This window comes from Entelurus aequoreus, linkage group LG16, assembly GCF_033978785.1.
Source record: "Entelurus aequoreus isolate RoL-2023_Sb linkage group LG16, RoL_Eaeq_v1.1, whole genome shotgun sequence".
In the NCBI taxonomy this organism is placed as follows: Eukaryota; Metazoa; Chordata; class Actinopteri; order Syngnathiformes; family Syngnathidae; genus Entelurus; species Entelurus aequoreus.
In genome coordinates, this window is record NC_084746.1 from 21,978,131 (window position 1) to 21,997,631 (window position 19,501).

Here is a 19,501-nt window from a genome sequence, read left to right on the forward strand (position 1 = left end):
CAAAACAACAATTCAACCTGACTGATCATGCAGCGAGTGTACGGAAAGCTGGTGTTGTACTGCCACCTACTGGTAACAACTTTGCACCTATGCTGCTATGCTTTCAACAACACAACCTGTGTTGTTTTATCAGTACAGGTACTGAAAGATATATATATATCTTCATATATCCATATTTTGTGTTACTTATTAATTTTCATAGTCATATTACATATAGCTAATGTTCCATATTGTACTCTTTGCTTTTCTTTTCATCCCATGACAAAGTGCTCGCACTTGGGCCGGCCTTGAAGTAGAAGGCAGAGAGGAGGAATTCCTCCTTCCTGTGCTTCCCAGGCCGACTCAAGATAAGAGACAATGAGCATGTGTTTGAGGTGAGACAAGTGAGGGCGGGGGGAGATACTGAAGAGGAGAGGGCTTTCCGGGAAGTTTTCAGATCAACTGGGGCTACGCATTTTGGATGTGTTGTTCGAGGCTGGTCTCTATTCTCAAATATTTGACAATAAAATATGATAAATACCTATTCTGTGATTGGTGTATATTAAAGATCAGTTTATGTGTCATCTAAGTAACTTGGGACTGACCAGCGTTTTACATCCCACTTGGAGGAACATCTGGTCAAACGCAATAATTTGGGGGCTTCGTCCGAGATGACACGCTGACAATTGGACCTTCTCTTGCAATCTTCTGGACAGACTCACATGGCCAAAACATAATTCAAGGTAAGCAGAACCTTTCTTTTTAGATAAAATCTGCATTAGGAGTCTGCCCAGAAGTCTGTAAGTTAAACACTGCTTTGTACCCCAGACACAGAATGGTGATTTTGATAGATTGATTGCATTTTTGCCGAGCCTGCCATTGCATTAAAATTGTAAATAGGTGGTCAACTCACGTCATTGTGTCTCGATTACCGTGACGGGCAGTTTCATTGACGAGTGAACTAATAGTTGGGTGTGGCTCACCCTGGGTAGTTGGTCGCCGCCTAAAAGAGTAACGGGTTGGATGCCCATCATATGGTACAGTAAATACTCCCCGGTTGTGAGATCCCTGTTGACATTTTTATGTGCACACAAATTAAGGATGGGTCGGAGGCCATTTGTAAAATACAATAAATACTCCCTGGTTGCGAGTTCCCTACGGCATTAACGTGTGCGTTAAAATTAAGAAACGTACGGGAGGAGGCCCTTCTGTACCATATGATAAATTCCACGGCTGGAGGCCATTTGTAATAAATACAATAAAGATTCCCCGGTTGTGAGGTCCGGGCGACACTTTAGTGTGCGCTAAAATTAAGGAAAAATAGACACAATGGCCAAGGAGTGTGACAGAAAAGAATGTGATGACGGCTGGGGAAAATGTGATGAATCATTACTGTTTAATAATCAATTGAATGCACTGTTGTCGACAATGGAATTAGCAAGTAGAGTTTAAAAAGAAAAAAAGAGAACGTTCCTTGAAAGGGTTAAGAGGGAGTTTACAATACTCGAAAAGTTGTGAACTCAAACGTCAGGTAAAATAAAAAATAAAATAAAAAAGTAACTGGAAGTTTTATGGTAAAGTGAAACGCAGAGAGAGTGCTTACGTGTGTGTGTGTGTGTGTGTGCGTAGGGCTGTAGGCACTTGCTTGTGTGTGCGTGAGTGCTTACACGTGCTTGTGTGTGTGTGTGCGCTGGTGAAAATGGCCAAGGAGGGTGACAGACAAGAATGTGATGACGGCTGGGGAAAATGTGATGAATGGTTATCGTTCAATGATCAATTGAATGTGCTTTTGGTAACAATGGAGTCCGCGGGGAGAGACAAAAAGGAACGAAGTAAAGTAGTTAAGGAGATGACTCGAGCACAGGGCGAGGAACCTAACGGGTTAAAAGAAGGCTTACAGAACTTATGTGCTCGAGAATATAAGCGTTTGACGAATGAGAAAAGGAAGCTAGAGGGAATTCGAGTAAGCGGGAGTTACATGGAAAAAAGAAAAGCTGCTAAAGAAATGAAAACAATTGAGATAAACATGAAAAAATGGATTGACTGGTCTTTCGCCTGTCGCGCATGCGCAAGACAATTCAAACGACCCGCCCAGACTTTGACTAAGCCACCGCCCTATGACGTAAAGCCGGAGGCATCTTTATACCCACTTTTGACAGTCACAGGAGGAGCCCTGGTGGTCGAAACAGAAACAAAGCTCTCTGGTCCACCCCCTACTCCTGTGACAAATGAGGGCGGTGCTCACACAGCCTCTCTAAGATTGAACCCTCCTCCAAAACTAACCCTGTCTCCTGAGTGTAAATCACCTCTGGTGCCTAAGCCCCAAAATAACAGCCACCCAGCGGAAAACCTCCCGAGTATGCCTAATCTTACTAGACAGCAGATAATACATGAGTCAACGCAAAACTCCTCACTTTACAAGCCAGACCATTTTGTTGCCATAAACAAATGCCCTCCCCCAGTAGATGACAGTCTCTCACGTGCACATCAGACATTCTTGAACAACACACAACAGAGCCAGACTTTGTGGTCTCCTGTAACCGTTAATGGCTCAATGGAAGGCTACATTGACCAACACCCACATGAACCACATGCATACAACACACAACAGAGCCAGACTTTGTGGTCTCCTGTAACTGTTAATGGCTCAATGGAAGGCTACATTGACCAACACCCACATGAACCACATGCATACAACACACGCTTAAAAAAAAAGCTGGAGGGACACGCATATCCACTTTTTCCTGATAATAGCGGCAGATTCCAATATAAGCCTTTTGCTGTTGCAGACATGCAGGCCATTGTTGACAAACTCCCACCTGTGTCTGAAGGTGGGAGTCTTTGGCTTAATACGTTAGACAAACTAACAGCAGGATACACACTCTCAGTAGGAGACTTTAGGGGCATTTTGTATCGTTGTGTTTCCACACAAGATGGCCAAAATATGGAACAACAAGCAGGATTAATGGCTGAACCTCAGACCCTGCCAATAACACCATACATTCACGACATAGCTACTGCGATGCGCAGTCTCTTTCCTCTTCCGTGTCAAAATGCCACACCCACTTATCAGTGGAAAGATGGTGAGTCACCTTATGTATTCATAAGCCAAGCTAAAGAGCAATGGTCACGTGCTACAGGTGTGCACCCCAGTAAAGAAGGGGAACACCGACAGTTTTTTAGACGGGCCGTACTTGACGCAATGCCAACTGTGGTGAAAAAAAGGATGGACGCTAATCCTGATATACCAGGAGCTGACGGTGCTACCTGGGAGAGGCACCTTATCCACCACATGCAGAATTGGACTAAGCAAGATGAAAATGATAAGGCTGAGGACAGAGCAGTAAGGAAACAACTCCTTAATTTACAAATTGATGTAGCAAAAATGTCTAAAGACCCTAAAGGTCACAAATCTGCTAAAGTGTATTCGGCAACGGGTGAACTTGCTTTTGAACTACAAAAGATGGAGGAAAGAATCCTCAATAAACTTGAAACCAGACCCTCAGGCTCAGGTGGTGGACGCGGCGTTTCAAAGTCAATCCGGGGAAGAAACTGTTTCGGCTGTGACCAGCCTGGTCACTGGGCTCAAGACTGTCCCAACATTTCCGAACAGGAAAGGTTACGTCATGCCGCCAGACGAGGCCGCAGCAAAGGGCGTTCACAACATAGCTCCTTCCAGCAGCAGCCACAACAGCAACAATACCACGCCCCCAGGTCCGCCTTAGCGCCTGGCGCCTCCGCCTACTTCCTGGGTGACGACGTGGACCAAGGGGGGGTCTTCTGAAGCTGCCCACAGCAGGAGCCACAGCAGGAAATACAGACAGGCCCCCTGCTGGACATAGTTGTCAATGGACAATGTTATCAGTTCATGATTGACACTGGCGCTACACATTCACTTTTGAATGCAGTAGTTCCAAAGAAACTGTGTGCTTCCTTTTTAAAGGTTGAAGGCTTTGCTGGGGTCACAAGGATGTTACCTGTCACCAAACCACTTCCGGTTCAGATTGCTGGACACTCGCTAAAGCATCCCTTCGTGGTTGATCATCACACACCTTGCCTGCTCGGTAATGATCTGCTTTACAAACTGTACCCTGACATCCAATATCGCACAGAAGGAACCTTCCTGGTGTTACCTGACGGCACTACCACCAAGCTGCGACACCACTATAAAGGCTCCTCCATGTTTGTGCTCATGCCTCAACCTGAGGTACCACAAATGGCGGACATCTACTGGACACGCCTCCTCCCGGAAACAAGTGAAGGACAAGGGCTGCTCCTGCTCTTCTATCAGTGGAAGCCCTGGCTGACCGAGCTGCGTCCGTATGTACCACCACCTGATCCGCCACATGTCACCTTATATTATGATCGCCAATCTGATGAAAGTTACCAAGAAGGTTTTGACACCATAGCAGGGAAAGAGTGGCCTTTGGCCTACACTCACATCTATGCTGGAGCTCAGGGTGTGTCCGCCCATGTCGACTTCACTCCTCAACAGAAAAAATGGTATAAAATGGACGCTACGGCGGTTCCACATTGTTCTCTTGCTCTTTGTCCCGCCTACCAAGCCAAGGACTTGGGTCCAATGACAAAACAGGGAGTATCTGCCACTGATTGGGTAGACACCCAAATACCACACTTGCAACATTCTGACTCAGTTGATATGTTTCGTATCTCCTGCTCTCAGACTGCTGACCTCGGGGTTCTACAACATCTTCAGGTCACTCGAGAGCATGAGCAAGAACGAACAGACCATCCTAAAGCTGCTGACATGTTAAACACCCTCCCACTGACCGTTTGGTCTCAAGGTCCCACAGATGTTGGTCTTGCTGTCAATGCGTCCCCTGTCTCTGTCAAAATTGACACCAGTAGTGTGGTACATGTCAGACAATACCCACAAAAACAACAAGCCATAGATGGCATTACAGATACCATCTCAGGCCTTAAACAATCTGGAGTATTGGAACCCTCCACCTCTAAATGGAACACACCTATTTTGCCTGTTCCAAAAACTGGCACATCTGTGTACCGGATGGTACACGATCTTAGGGCCGTTAATGACGTCACAGTGACCCCTCCCATACCTGTTCCTAACCCTTACACAGCACTCACCCATCTGACCACTGCACACTGTTATTTCTCTGTCATTGACCTAGCGAATGCTTTCTTTTGCATCCCTATCGCTGAATGCATCAAACATGTCTTTGCTTTCACCTTTCAAGGTCAAAAGCTGCAGTACTCCCGCCTCCCACAAGGTTGGAAACTGTCGCCTGGCCTTTTCAACCAGCAATTACGAGACGATCTGGCCTCAGTGGAGCTTCCTGACGACACATTTGTTGTCCAGTATGTAGATGACATACTCATCGCTGCTCCTTCTCCTACCTCATGCCTGGCGGCCACCCTAGCTGTTCTTCAGCGTCTGGCCTCAACGGGATACAAGGTCTCTCGTAAGAAATTGCAGGTTGCCCGTTCCCTTGTTCATTTCATGGGGCGGGAGATCTCCTCAACGGGGGTCTCCCTGTCCTCTGACCATCGCCAGTCTATCCTATGTCATCCTAAACCTTCTTCTGTCAAACAATTACAGTCCTTCCTTGGATTGGCTGGTTTCAGCCGCTCCTACATTCCTTGTTTTTCCTTGAAAACAGCTCCTCTTCGTGCCCTCCTCCGCACTGCTGGAGTCCGCAACTCAAATGCTGCCCTCCAGTGGACGGTTGAGGCCGAACAAGCTTTCATTGACCTCAAGCAACATTTGTCTTCTGCTTCTGCCCTTGCAGTACCAGACTACAAACTACCCTTCTACTTAGATGTTTCTGAGAGTGAAGGTACTGCTAACGCTGTCCTTTTTCAGAAACCTGAAGGGGGAGGTATAGGGGGAACGCGTTGCGTTTTAACCTACACCAGCATTCTGCTTGACCTATCTGAACTTCGACATCACACATGCTCGCAACATGCTTCCACTTTGGCAAAACTGATTGACAAAACGGCACACATTGTCATGGGACACCCACTTACAGTACTGACAAACCACACTGTCATTGCATATGTATCATCACATTTGTTTACCATGACGCCACTCAAACAACGCAGACTCATGAAAATTTTGCAACAACCTCACATAACTTTTACACACGAAGGAATCAACATGGCTGATAACATAAATAGTGGAGAACTACATCACTGTGAGGAGAGAGTTGCTTTGACTGAAAAGATAAGACCAGACCTGTTGACCACACCCATCCCAGGCTCCCACTGGCTGTTCACGGACGGCTGTTGTTTCAGACATCCTCTAAAGGGATTGCAGGCAGCTTGGTCAGTGGTACAGCAGTCCAGCTCAGGAGAATGGGAGACCTTGGCCACCCAGACACTTGACGAACAGCTGTCGGCACAAAGAGCTGAACTTGTGGCTTTGACAGAAGCCCTAAAGCAAGGAAAAGACTACGAAGTGACTATCTTTACAGACTCGGCTTATGCCTTCATGTCAGCTGTCATTGACCTTCCTAAATGGAAGAGAAATGGCTTCCTGACTGCTGAAGGACATCCGATTAAATACAAGACAGAAATGGAAGCACTGGAAACAGCGCTGCTCCTACCTAAAAGGATAGCTATTGTCAAGTGCAAGGGACACAGTAAGGAAAAAGGGACAGTAACTGATGGTAACAACTTTGCTGACTCCGTAGCTAAGCAAACTGCTGGCTATGACAAGACTGGAATTATCATGACTGCCACTGCCTGCCAGACAGAACTCCTACCTGCCCTGTCTGATAATGAAATCAGAAAACATCAGGAGCAGGCCTCACCACAAGAGAAAACTTTGTGGCTGAGAAGAGGCGCTAGACAAGACCCGACAGGTCTTTGGCGAGGGCCAAATGGTCACCTGGCCTGGCCCCCAGGAATTAGACAAAAAATGCTCCGATGGGCCCACGGTCCCGGACATGTGGGGGCAAAGCAAACAAAAGCGAACTTGTCACTATGGTGGCACCCCTATTTGGAGAACATTGTGGACAACCACGTCAGATACTGCGATATCTGCCAGGACTTTAACCCCAGACCAACACTGAAACCAGAAATGGGGACTTTCCCCATTCCGGCACAAAATGGTGAAGAATGGACGATCGATTACACTGACATGATCAATCCGGTACAAGGGAAAAGGTACTTGCTAACTTGCGTTGACAATTACAGTGGATGGCCGGAAGCAACTCCAACCTCAAAAGAGGATGCAAAATCAGTAATTAAATGGCTTGTTAATGACCTAATTCCCCGACATGGTTTCCCCAAAAAGATTAGGTCAGACAACGGCACCCATTTCAAAAATACTCACCTAGCCTTGGTCGAAAAGGCTCTCGGACTAGAACACAGGTTTGGTTCGGTGTACCATCCTCAGTCCCAAGGTAAGGTCGAGAGAATGAACCAAAACATCAAGACAAAATTGGCAAAAATCTGTGCACAGACCAAATTGAAGTGGGTTGACGCGTTACCATTGGCTTTAATGACCATCCGAATGTCCATGAACAAAACTGGTTTTTCACCCTATGAACTGCATTCAGGTCAGCCCTTCCCAGGACCAGCTGCCTCCCTGGAAGGAAGAATCAGCGTAAAACCAAAATGGTACTTTGAACAAATTCAGAATTTGTGTAATAATTTCTCTGCACAGATTCGTGGACAACAATCCACTCCTCCAGGGACCCTCCCTCCCGTAGAGTGGGTCAAGCTCAAAGTCATCAAACGCAAGTGGACGGAGCCCAGGTGGACTGGTCCCTTCAAGGTCGTGGAACGGACGTCTCACGCCCTTCGACTAGCTGGTAAAGGGGACACCTGGTACCACCTCTCCCTCTGCACTCCTGCTGAAGAACCTGACAGATCACCAGCGGATGTCATTGCTGACATAGCCACATCATCTGCCCCACTCGACCCCCTAGCAGTGCCTTTTCAGCCTGAGGCAGCTGAAGAAGAACGGGAGCAGAAAACGACTCATTTTTAGTGTGTGTGTTAACGAAGTAACACACATAAGGGGTGACCGTGCTAGTAACCTCTCCCCCTCTAGGTCATAGAAGAGCGAGGCTTTAATTACACACACATAATCCTACAGCCCAGAAGACGACGCTGAGAGAGAGATTTTCTACCTATATTACTCTTTTTAACTTCTATATTGTATATCCTTATTTGAGACCAGCCTTTATACTCGAAGTTATCCAATTTCTCTTGCTTGTTTTCAGCATAACTATCTGTGTCGTTATATTAAGTGAAAAGTTTGATGTTTATCCCCGTTTCGTTACCTGAATTACTCTGATTTTGATAGACGAAAAGCAGGATGTTACGCCCAGAAGTATTTCCTGACGGATTGGTGTTTAGGTTTGTTCTACTGTTCTTGTGCCTCAGTCCTTCCTTCCCGACGACAGTGACTGACAAGTGTCTTAGAACATACGGCGGACTTGAAATAGACTGGGTTAGGGGGGATAGCAAGACTTATTTTTTTGACCTGTGCAGTGTGATTAATTGCGGGGGAAAAAATAGTTTGTACCGTGGTAGTAACCTCTATCTTTGTGACGACATAAAACTGAATCATTGGTGTCGGAAGCAGACAACTTACTCTAGTGGGTGGTGCCCCTCATGGACGAGTGTAACCCACTACACAGGGCCCTCTCTTTACCATTACCGCCTACCTCTACTATTAGAAGTTATTCAGAGAGGGATGACCTTTCAGAGGAATTTTGATCGTTCCCAGAATCCCCTTGCACTTACAATTATCGGAATAGGTGTTGTGCCAAGTCCCTTTTATGTTGTTTTGGGGGTTGAACAGGCTGGTACGGACCCTAAAGGGATTATTAAAATTAATATCCTTGAGAGGGCATTAACTACCTTTGCCCCCTCTGTAGCACCTAAAGTGCCACTCCACCTCGGTGACGTTACAAAAGCTCTCACATCTGTGTATACTAATGACATCACCACTGAAGACCTGGTAGCTTTGACCTTAGGAGCAGGTGCAGGCAACCTATGGCTCAGGTGGATGACTAGCATGGCTAAGAGCCAAAACCTGGGTGACTGTGTTGCTTGTTCCGCTGGACGTCCTTTTCCCCACACTTACCCCGCCCCTTTTAAGTTGACTGACATAAATGGCTCAAACTGTCTTATTTCCTTGTTCTCTGAACCCACGCCACCAGGGTGCGATTTGTTGGCTAGTGTGTACCCTCCTGTTGACAATTCCACCCGACTTCTTCCATTTGTGGCCCAAAAGCTGAATTACACGTGTTTTCAATTCAAAGGACCCTCTTCGTCCCCCAACAAATTGGGTGACATTAACCCTTCCTGGTGCACCACACTGATAGATGGCTCAAGGATAGGCCCTTGGGCACGAGCTGACTTATTCTGGTATTGTGGGGAGCACAGATTGTACATTAGAATCCCAAAGTCATCCGTAGGGCTTTGTGCTATGGTTAGACTGGTGACCCCACTCACCCTAGTGGGTACCAAATTAACTCCCCTTGTAACTCCTGTCTCAGCGGCCTCTCTAACTTCTCGCCGACGCCGCCATGTTTTATCTCGAAGGAGTGTAAAGGGCTCCTTTGATCTGATGAGAAACCCTGATGGTGTTTACTTTGATGCAATTGGACAACCAAGAGGGGTCCCCTCACAACACAAATTGTGGTGTGAATCCTGTGCAGGTTTCGAGAACCTTCCTATCATTGGTGCTATTTTCCCTGTGACTGCTACTAAAAATGTAGAACGCATTAACTATGTTTTTTATAATCTGTTGAGACTGACCAACCTGACTCGTGACGCCGTTGAGGGACTTGCTGAACAACTTGCCCCGACCTCTCTCATGGCCATCCAGAACCGCATAGCCCTTGACCGCATCCTAGCCAAGGAAGAAGGCGTGTGTGCAATGTTTGGTGACCAATGCTGTACCTTCATTCCTAACAACACTGCACCAGATGGCTCAGTTCAGAGGGCCTTAGAGGGCCTCCAGGCCCTGTCTAAGGAACTTACTGAAGTTTCAGGGGTCTCTGACCCCTTTAAAGATTGGCTCCAAAGCACATTTGGCAGGTGGACCGACCTAATTAAGTCTGTCCTGGTCTCCATTGGAGTTTTCTTGGCCATTATAGCCTCTTGCGGTTGCTTTATCGCCCCTTGTGCTAAGTCCCTATGCACCCGCATCATTGTTAGAGCTGTAGAAGGTCAACCCCACCCTGTTTCTGGGCTCGTTATGTCTTTGAAGGGGGTCAAGCAAAATGGAGACTTTCGAGAATTATTGGTTTCCTTCCCTGACCATGACGACATTGACGTGGACTCCCTCCATCTATCTTCCATGTAACTATGCTGTTGTTTTTGCTAGCTTGAAAAAAAAAAAAAAAAAAAAAAAAAAAAAAAAAAAAAAAGAACACAGCACCTACTTTAATGTAGGGCGTGCTTTAGAGGTGTTGCTCTCGTAGGAGAGATCTTTTGGATAAGATCTGAAGGGGGAATTGAAAGATATATATATATCTTCATATATCCATATTTTGTGTTACTTATTAATTTTCATAGTCATATTACATATAGCTAATGTTCCATATTGTACTCTTTGCTTTTCTTTTCATCCCATGACAAAGTGCTCGCACTTGGGCCGGCCTTGAAGTAGAAGGCAGAGAGGAGGAATTCCTCCTTCCTGTGCTTCCCAGGCCGACTCAAGATAAGAGACAATGAGCATGTGTTTGAGGTGAGACAAGTGAGGGCGGGGGGAGATACTGAAGAGGAGAGGGCTTTCCGGGAAGTTTTCAGATCAACTGGGGCTACGCATTTTGGATGTGTTGTTCGAGGCTGGTCTCTATTCTCAAATATTTGACAATAAAATATGATAAATACCTATTCTGTGATTGGTGTATATTAAAGATCAGTTTATGTGTCATCTAAGTAACTTGGGACTGACCAGCGTTTTACATCCCACTTGGAGGAACATCTGGTCAAACGCAACAGTACTGAGAAATTACTATAAAGAATTTCTAAGCATTTTACATGGGTAATTGTTATAAATTGTATTACGTGTTAGTTACAAGTAATGCTTAAGTTTTATGTGTTGCCTTCATGTCCGGTTTTAAGTGATGTAGTTACCACTCCACGTCACTTGGTGGCGGAAGCGTTTGTCTCAATGGCACAAGAAATAAGCCGGAAGTAGTTTGGTCATGAGGCGGGCTCGACAATTATATTGGTCAAATGTTGATCAAAGCTACTTTACCTTTTGCTAAAATATTCTACCAACCACCAACATTTATGTATTTTATATTGAAGACTATGCATTGTTTGTTTGGTTGAATGAGACTGGGGCGATGCGAATGTTTGAAAAATGTATTTCGCCGCTTACTATTGGACTGACGTGTACCACGTGACCATGACAAGCAGGAGTGATCAAACACTTCCGTTCATTAAAAGTATTTGCAGCCTTCAAAATAATGCAGTCATTCAAAAAGTGCATGGTTGTTGTTTGGTGTGTTGATATGTGACGTTGTGGTTAATAAATGTGTGTAACCGTCACTTTAGGTTGTTGTGTCCGGAATGACATGCTCCCTTCTGACGACTTAGTGGCATCGCTTCTCGGCCTTTTGGCTAAGATCAAGTGTAGTATCTGTTTTTATCAGTTTAATATCTGATACGTCCCCTATCCGGGGACCATATATTAAATTGATTTTTGGATCAGGGAGATGGAATAGGGGCTTGCTCTGTCCACTCCACGCATCGATCTGGTATTGCAGTACCTCCAGAAACGGTGCACCTCCTCTCTTGTCAAAATCAATTAAAATGTCACTATTAATATCTGAAATACAGTTGATAGTACAACAAGTCACTGGGTTCTACAGCATTAATGTGTGGACAGTGTTAGGCTGAGATAATATGGTTATAGTTGCGTACATGTTCATTGTGCACAACACAATTACCACCCGGAATGATGTGGGTACTTGCAGGTAAAGTCGTCCCTTTCTTTACATGTAGTTTTAAACATGCAAACTTTAAACGGATGAAACCGGACTTTGTTTGTTGTAGACGAACAGAAAACTGAACACATATGGTGTGGAAGAGTTGCAAACAGTTGCATGTCTTTGGGTCTGTTACTACCGGTTTTGCACATCGAAAGACTGACATGTTTGCCCATTCTTCTTCGCAAAGCATTTCCAACTAAGTCAAATTAGACGGAAGGTGTTTGTGAACAGCATTTTTCAGATATTGCCCAATATTTTGTATTGGAATTAGTTGTTTTTTTCAAGCTAATTTAAATGTGATTTGTTATGTTTCATTATAAAGTTGTTCAAGTTTGATGTCAGTAAAAATCTTAAACGGTGTAGTGTGTGCTACCCACCACTAGATGGTGACAGTATAACATGTGTTACTGTCCCAAACAAAGAAACAGGAAGTGGCTGTAAAGGGAAGCAGGGACACCCAGACCCTTCCAGTACAGGCTAGGCGTATTAGTGTAGATTGCATGATGGGAACAAATAGTTGTGTTCAAGTGTAATATAAATAGTGATAATATTGTAATGATCAAACAATGTTGTGTAGTAGACTCTTGTACATGTGCAGGCTTTTGAGTGTGTGTGTTTGCTAGTGTGCACGCGATGAGCCCATCACTTAACATGGTGTGTGTGTGAATGACTTGTGTGTGTGAGCCATGTACAACTCATACTTACCTGGCAGGGGAGTTACCATGATCAAGAAGGTGGTTCACCTAGGGTGAGGCTCTGCCATTGCACTCCGGCTGTGCTGACCCTTACGAATTCCCCAAATGTGGGAATTTCGACTGCAAAATTTGTGGTAGTGGGGGACTGCGTTCGCGCTCTCCCCTGATCATCTGTTTAATGATAATACACACTAAATGTATCATGTCCTCAGATTAATTACATGTTCTGTTATTGAAATGAACACATGTCAATGTTGCCACCATCTAGTGTTGAGTAGCACATATTACAATGTTAAAGATTGTCACTGACTTTGAATTGCAAACAAAACAACAATTCAACCTGACTGATCATGCAGCGAGTGTACGGAAAGCTGGTGTTGTACTGCCACCTACTGGTAACAACTTTGCACCTATGCTGCTATGCTTTCAACAACACAACCTGTGTTGTTTTATCAGTACAGGTACTGAGAAATTACTATAAAGAATTTCTAAGCATTTTACATGGGTAATTGTTATAAATTGTATTACGTGTTAGTTACAAGTAATGCTTAAGTTTTATGTGTTGCCTTCATGTCCGGTTTTAAGTGATGTAGTTACCACTCCACGTCACTTGGTGGCGGAAGCGTTTGTCTCAATGGCACAAGAAATAAGCCGGAAGTAGTTTGGTCATGAGGCGGGCTCGACAATTATATTGGTCAAATGTTGATCAAAGCTACTTTACCTTTTGCTAAAATATTCTACCAACCACCAACATTTATGTATTTTATATTGAAGACTATGCATTGTTTGTTTGGTTGAATGAGACTGGGGCGATGCGAATGTTTGAAAAATGTATTTCGCCGCTTACTATTGGACTGACGTGTACCACGTGACCATGACAAGCAGGAGTGATCAAACACTTCCGTTCATTAAAAGTATTTGCAGCCTTCAAAATAATGCAGTCATTCAAAAAGTGCATGGTTGTTGTTTGGTGTGTTGATATGTGACGTTGTGGTTAATAAATGTGTGTAACCGTCACTTTAGGTTATTGTGTCCGGAATGACATGCTCCCTTCTGACGACTTAGTGGCATCGCTTCTCGGCCTTTTGGCTAAGATCAAGTGTAGTATCTGTTCTTATCAGTTTAATATCTGATACGTCCCCTATCCGGGGACCATATATTAAATTGATTTTTGGATCAGGGAGATGGAATAGGGGCTTGCTCTGTCCACTCCACGCATCGATCTGGTATTGCAGTACCTCCTCTCTTGTCAAAATCAATTAAAATGTCACTATTAATATCTGAAATACAGTTGATAGTACAACAAGTCACTGAGTTCTACAGCATTAATGTGTGGACAGTGTTAGGCTGAGATAATATGGTTATAGTTGCGTACATGTTCATTGTGCACAACACAATTACCACCCGGAATGATGTGGGTACTTGCAGGTAAAGTCGTCCCTTTCTTTACATGTAGTTTTAAACATGCAAACTTTAAACGGATGAAACCGGACTTTGTTTGTTGTAGACGAACAGAAAACTGAACACATATGGTGTGGAAGAGTTGCAAACAGTTGCATGTCTTTGGGTCTGTTACTACCGGTTTTGCACATCGAAAGACTGACATGTTTGCCCATTCTTCTTCGCAAAGCATTTCCAACTAAGTCAAATTAGACGGAAGGTGTTTGTGAACAGCATTTTTCAGATATTGCCCAATATTTTGTATTGGAATTAGTTGTTTTTTTCAAGCTAATTTAAATGTGATTTGTTATGTTTCATTATAAAGTTGTTCAAGTTTGATGTCAGTAAAAATCTTAAACGGTGTAGTGTGTGCTACCCACCACTAGATGGTGACAGTATAACATGTGTTACTGTCCCAAACAAAGAAACAGGAAGTGGCTGTAAAGGGAAGCAGGGACACCCAGACCCTTCCAGTACAGGCTAGGCGTATTAGTGTAGATTGCATGATGGGAACAAATAGTTGTGTTCAAGTGTAATATAAATAGTGATAATATTGTAATGATCAAACAATGTTGTGTAGTAGACTCTTGTACATGTGCAGGCTTTTGAGTGTGTGTGTTTGCTAGTGTGCACGCGATGAGCCCATCACTTAACATGGTGTGTGTGTGAATGACTTGTGTGTGTGAGCCATGTACAACTCATACTTACCTGGCAGGGGAGTTACCATGATCAAGAAGGTGGTTCACCTAGGGTGAGGCTCTGCCATTGCACTCCGGCTGTGCTGACCCTTACGAATTCCCCAAATGTGGGAATCTCGACTGCAAAATTTGTGGTAGTGGGGGACTGCGTTCGCGCTCTCCCCTGATCATCTGTTTAATGATAATACACACTAAATGTATCATGTCCTCAGATTAATTACATGTTCTGTTATTGAAATGAACACATGTCAATGTTGCCACCATCTAGTGTTGAGTAGCACATATTACAATGTTAAAGATTGTCACTGACTTTGAATTGCAAACAAAACAACAATTCAACCTGACTGATCATGCAGCGAGTGTACGGAAAGCTGGTGTTGTACTGCCACCTACTGGTAACAACTTTGCACCTATGCTGCTATGCTTTCAACAACACAACCTGTGTTGTTTTATCAGTACAGGTACTGAGAAATTACTATAAAGAATTTCTAAGCATTTTACATGGGTAATTGTTATAAATTGTATTACGTGTTAGTTACAAGTAATGCTTAAGTTTTATGTGTTGCCTTCATGTCCGGTTTTAAGTGATGTAGTTACCACTCCACGTCACTTGGTGGCGGAAGCGTTTGTCTCAATGGCACAAGAAATAAGCCGGAAGTAGTTTGGTCATGAGGCGGGCTCGACAATTATATTGGTCAAATGTTGATCAAAGCTACTTTACCTTTTGCTAAAATATTCTACCAACCACCAACATTTATGTATTTTATATTGAAGACTATGCATTGTTTGTTTGGTTGAATGAGACTGGGGCGATGCGAATGTTTGAAAAATGTATTTCGCCGCTTACTATTGGACTGACGTGTACCACGTGACCATGACAAGCAGGAGTGATCAAACACTTCCGTTCATTAAAAGTATTTGCAGCCTTCAAAATAATGCAGTCATTCAAAAAGTGCATGGTTGTTGTTTGGTGTGTTGATATGTGACGTTGTGGTTAATAAATGTGTGTAACCGTCACTTTAGGTTGTTGTGTCCGGAATGACATGCTCCCTTCTGACAACTTAGTGGCATCGCTTCTCGGCCTTTTGGCTAAGATCAAGTGTAGTATCTGTTCTTATCAGTTTAATATCTGATACGTCCCCTATCCGGGGACCATATATTAAATTGATTTTTGGATCAGGGAGATGGAATAGGGGCTTGCTCTGTCCACTCCACGCATCGATCTGGTATTGCAGTACCTCCAGAAACGGTGCACCTCCTCTCTTGTCAGAATCAATTAAAATGTCACTATTAATATCTGAAATACAGTTGATAGTACAACAAGTCACTGAGTTCTACAGCATTAATGTGTGGACAGTGTTACCTTTACCTTTTGCTAAAATATTCTACCAACCACCAACATTTATGTATTTTATATTGAAGACTATGCATTGTTTGTTTGGTTGAATGAGACTGGGGCGATGCGAATGTTTGAAAAATGTATTTCGCCGCTTACTATTGGACTGACGTGTACCACGTGACCATGACAAGCAGGAGTGATCAAACACTTCCGTTCATTAAAAGTATTTGCAGCCTTCAAAATAATGCAGTCATTCAAAAAGTGCATGGTTGTTGTTTGGTGTGTTGATATGTGACGTTGTGGTTAATAAATGTGTGTAACCGTCACTTTAGGTTGTTGTGTCCGGAATGACATGCTCCCTTCTGACGACTTAGTGGCATCGCTTCTCGGCCTTTTGGCTAAGATCAAGTGTAGTATCTGTTCTTATCAGTTTAATATCTGATATGTCCCCTATCCGGGGACCATATATTAAATTGATTTTTGGATCAGGGAGATGGAATAGGGGCTTGCTCTGTCCACTCCACGCATCTTTCTGGTATTGCAGTACCTCCAGAAACGGTGCACCCTCCTCTCTTGTCAAAATCAATTAAAATGTCACTATTAATATCTGAAATACAGTTGATAGTACAACAAGTCACTGAGTTCTACAGCATTAATGTCTGGACAGTGTTAGGCTGAGATAATATGGTTATAGTTGCGTACATGTTCATTGTGCACAACACAATTACCACCCGGAATGATGTGGGTACTTGCAGGTAAAGTCGTCCCTTTCTTTACATGTAGTTTTAAACATGCAAACTTTAAACGGATGAAACCGGACTTTGTTTGTTGTAGACGAACAGAAAACTGAACACATATGGTGTGGAAGAGTTGCAAACAGTTGCATGTCTTTGGGTCTGTTACTACCGGTTTTGCACATCGAAAGACTGACATGTTTGCCCATTCTTCTTCGCAAAGCATTTCCAACTAAGTCAAATTAGACGGAAGGTGTTTGTGAACAGCATTTTTCAGATATTGCCCAATATTTTGTATTGGAATTAGTTGTTTTTTTCAAGCTAATTTAAATGTGATTTGTTATGTTTCATTATAAAGTTGTTCAAGTTTGATGTCAGTGAAAATCTTAAACGGTGTAGTGTGTGCTACCCACCACTAGATGGTGACAGTATAACATGTGTTACTGTCCCAAACCAAGAAACAGGAAGTGGCTGTAAAGGGAGGCAGGGACACCCAGACCCTTCCAGTACAGGCTAGGCGTAGTAGTGTAGATTGCATGATGGGAACAAATAGTTGTGTTCAAGTGTAATATAAATAGTGATAATATTGTAATGATCCAACAATGTTGTGTAGTAGACTCTTGTACATGTGCAGGCTTTTGAGTGTGTGTGTTTGCTAGTGTGCACGCGATGAGCCCATCACTTAACATGGTGTGTGTGTGAATGACTTGTGTGTGTGAGCCATGTACAACTCATACTTACCTGGCAGGGGAGTTACCATGATCAAGAAGGTGGTTCACCTAGGGTGAGGCTCTGCCATTGCACTCCGGCTGTGCTGACCCTTACGAATTCCCCAAATGTGGGAATCTCGACTGCAAAATTTGTGGTAGTGGGGGACTGCGTTCGCGCTCTCCCCTGATCATCTGTTTAATGATAATACACACTAAATGTATCATGTCCTCAGATTAATTACATGTTCTGTTATTGAAATGAACACATGTCAATGTTGCCACCATCTAGTGTTGAGTAGCACATATTACAATGTTAAAGATTGTCACTGACTTTGAATTGCAAACAAAACAACAATTCAACCTGACTGATCATGCAGCGAGTGTACGGAAAGCTGGTGTTGTACTGCCACCTACTGGTAACAACTTTGCACCTATGCTGCTATGCTTTCAACAACACAACCTGTGTTGTTTTATCAGTACAGGTACTGAGAAATTACTATAAAGAATTTCTAAGCATTTTACATGGGTAATTGTTATAAATTGTATTACGTGTTGGTTACAAGTAATGCTTAAGTTTTATGTGTTGCCTTCATGTCCGGTTTTAAGTGATGTAGTTACCACTCCACGTCACTTGGTGGCTGAAGCGTTTGTCTCAATGGCACAAGAAATAAGCCGGAAGTAGTTTGGTCATGAGGCGGGCTCGACAATTATATTGGTCAAATGTTGATCAAAGCTACTTTACCTTTTGCTAAAATATTCTACCAACCACCAACATTTATGTATTTTATATTGAAGACTATGCATTGTTTGTTTGGTTGAATGAGACTGGGGCGATGCGAATGTTTGAAAAATGTATTTCGCCGCTTACTATTGGACTGACGTGTACCACGTGACCATGACAAGCAGGAGTGATCAAACACTTCCGTTCATTAAAAGTATTTGCAGCCTTCAAAATAATGCAGTCATTCAAAAAGCTTATGGTTGTTGTTTGGTGTGTTGATATGTGACGTTGTGGTTAATAAATGTGTGTAACCGTCACTTTAGGTTGTTGTGTCCGGAATGACATGCTCCCTTCTGACGACTTAGTGGCATCGCTTCTCGGCCTTTTGGCTAAGATCAAGTGTAGTATCTGTTCTTATCAGTTTAATATCTGATACGTCCCCTATCCGGGGACCATATATTAAATTGATTTTTGGATCAGGGAGATGGAATAGGGGCTTGCTCTGTCCACTCCACGCATCGATCTGGTATTGCAGTACCTCCAGAAACGGTGCACCCCCTCTCTTGTCAAAATCAATTAAAATGTCACTATTAATATCTGAAATACAGTTGATAGTACAACAAGTCACTGAGTTCTACAGCATCAATGTGTGGACAGTGTTAGGCTGAGATAATATGGTTATAGTTGCGTACATGTTCATTGTGCACAACACAATTACCACCCGGAATGATGTGGGTACTTGCAGGTAAACTCGTCCCTTTCTTTACATGTAGTTTTAAACATGCAAACTTTAAACGGATGAAACCGGACTTTGTTTGTTGTAGACGAACAGAAAACTGAACACATATGGTGTGGAAGAGTTGCAAACAGTTGCATGTCTTTGGGTCTGTTACTACCGGTTTTGCACATCGAAAGACTGACATGTTTGCCCATTCTTCTTCGCAAAGCATTTCCAACTAAGTCAAATTAGACGGAAGGTGTTTGTGAACAGCATTTTTCCGATATTGCCCAATATTTTGTATTGGAATTAGTTGTTTTTTTCAAGCTAATTTAAATGTGATTTGTTATGTTTCATTATAAAGTTGTTCAAGTTTGATGTCAGTAAAAATCTTAAACGGTGTAGTGTGTGCTACCCACCACTAGATGGTGACAGTATAACATGTGTTACTGTCCCAAACAAAGAAACAGGAAGTGGCTGTAAAGGGAAGCAGGGACACCCAGACCCTTCCAGTACAGG

General features: G+C 43.4%; 1 protein-coding gene and 8 non-coding genes across 10 annotated transcripts in view; all 9 read left to right on the forward strand.

The window, feature by feature from the left end:
- The window catches only part of klhl36 (kelch-like family member 36), a 215,850-nt gene that overhangs the window by 83,309 nt on the left and 113,040 nt on the right, over nucleotides 1-19,501 (forward strand). The gene's annotated exons all lie outside the window — the stretch shown is intronic.
- LOC133631658 (U2 spliceosomal RNA) lies at nucleotides 11,537-11,727 on the forward strand. The gene has a single exon (XR_009821565.1). It is a non-coding gene; the product is annotated as a U2 spliceosomal RNA (small nuclear RNA).
- LOC133631710 (U1 spliceosomal RNA) lies at nucleotides 12,625-12,788 on the forward strand. The gene has a single exon (XR_009821613.1). It is a non-coding gene; the product is annotated as a U1 spliceosomal RNA (small nuclear RNA).
- LOC133631669 (U2 spliceosomal RNA) lies at nucleotides 13,692-13,882 on the forward strand. Its single transcript, XR_009821575.1, has one exon. It is a non-coding gene; the product is annotated as a U2 spliceosomal RNA (small nuclear RNA).
- Nucleotides 14,763-14,926, forward strand: LOC133631684 (U1 spliceosomal RNA). The gene has a single exon (XR_009821588.1). It is a non-coding gene; the product is annotated as a U1 spliceosomal RNA (small nuclear RNA).
- On the forward strand, nucleotides 15,830-16,020 carry LOC133631632 (U2 spliceosomal RNA). Its single transcript, XR_009821539.1, has one exon. It is a non-coding gene; the product is annotated as a U2 spliceosomal RNA (small nuclear RNA).
- Nucleotides 16,478-16,668, forward strand: LOC133631651 (U2 spliceosomal RNA). Its single transcript, XR_009821558.1, has one exon. It is a non-coding gene; the product is annotated as a U2 spliceosomal RNA (small nuclear RNA).
- LOC133631686 (U1 spliceosomal RNA) lies at nucleotides 17,567-17,730 on the forward strand. Its single transcript, XR_009821589.1, has one exon. It is a non-coding gene; the product is annotated as a U1 spliceosomal RNA (small nuclear RNA).
- On the forward strand, nucleotides 18,634-18,824 carry LOC133631604 (U2 spliceosomal RNA). The gene has a single exon (XR_009821512.1). It is a non-coding gene; the product is annotated as a U2 spliceosomal RNA (small nuclear RNA).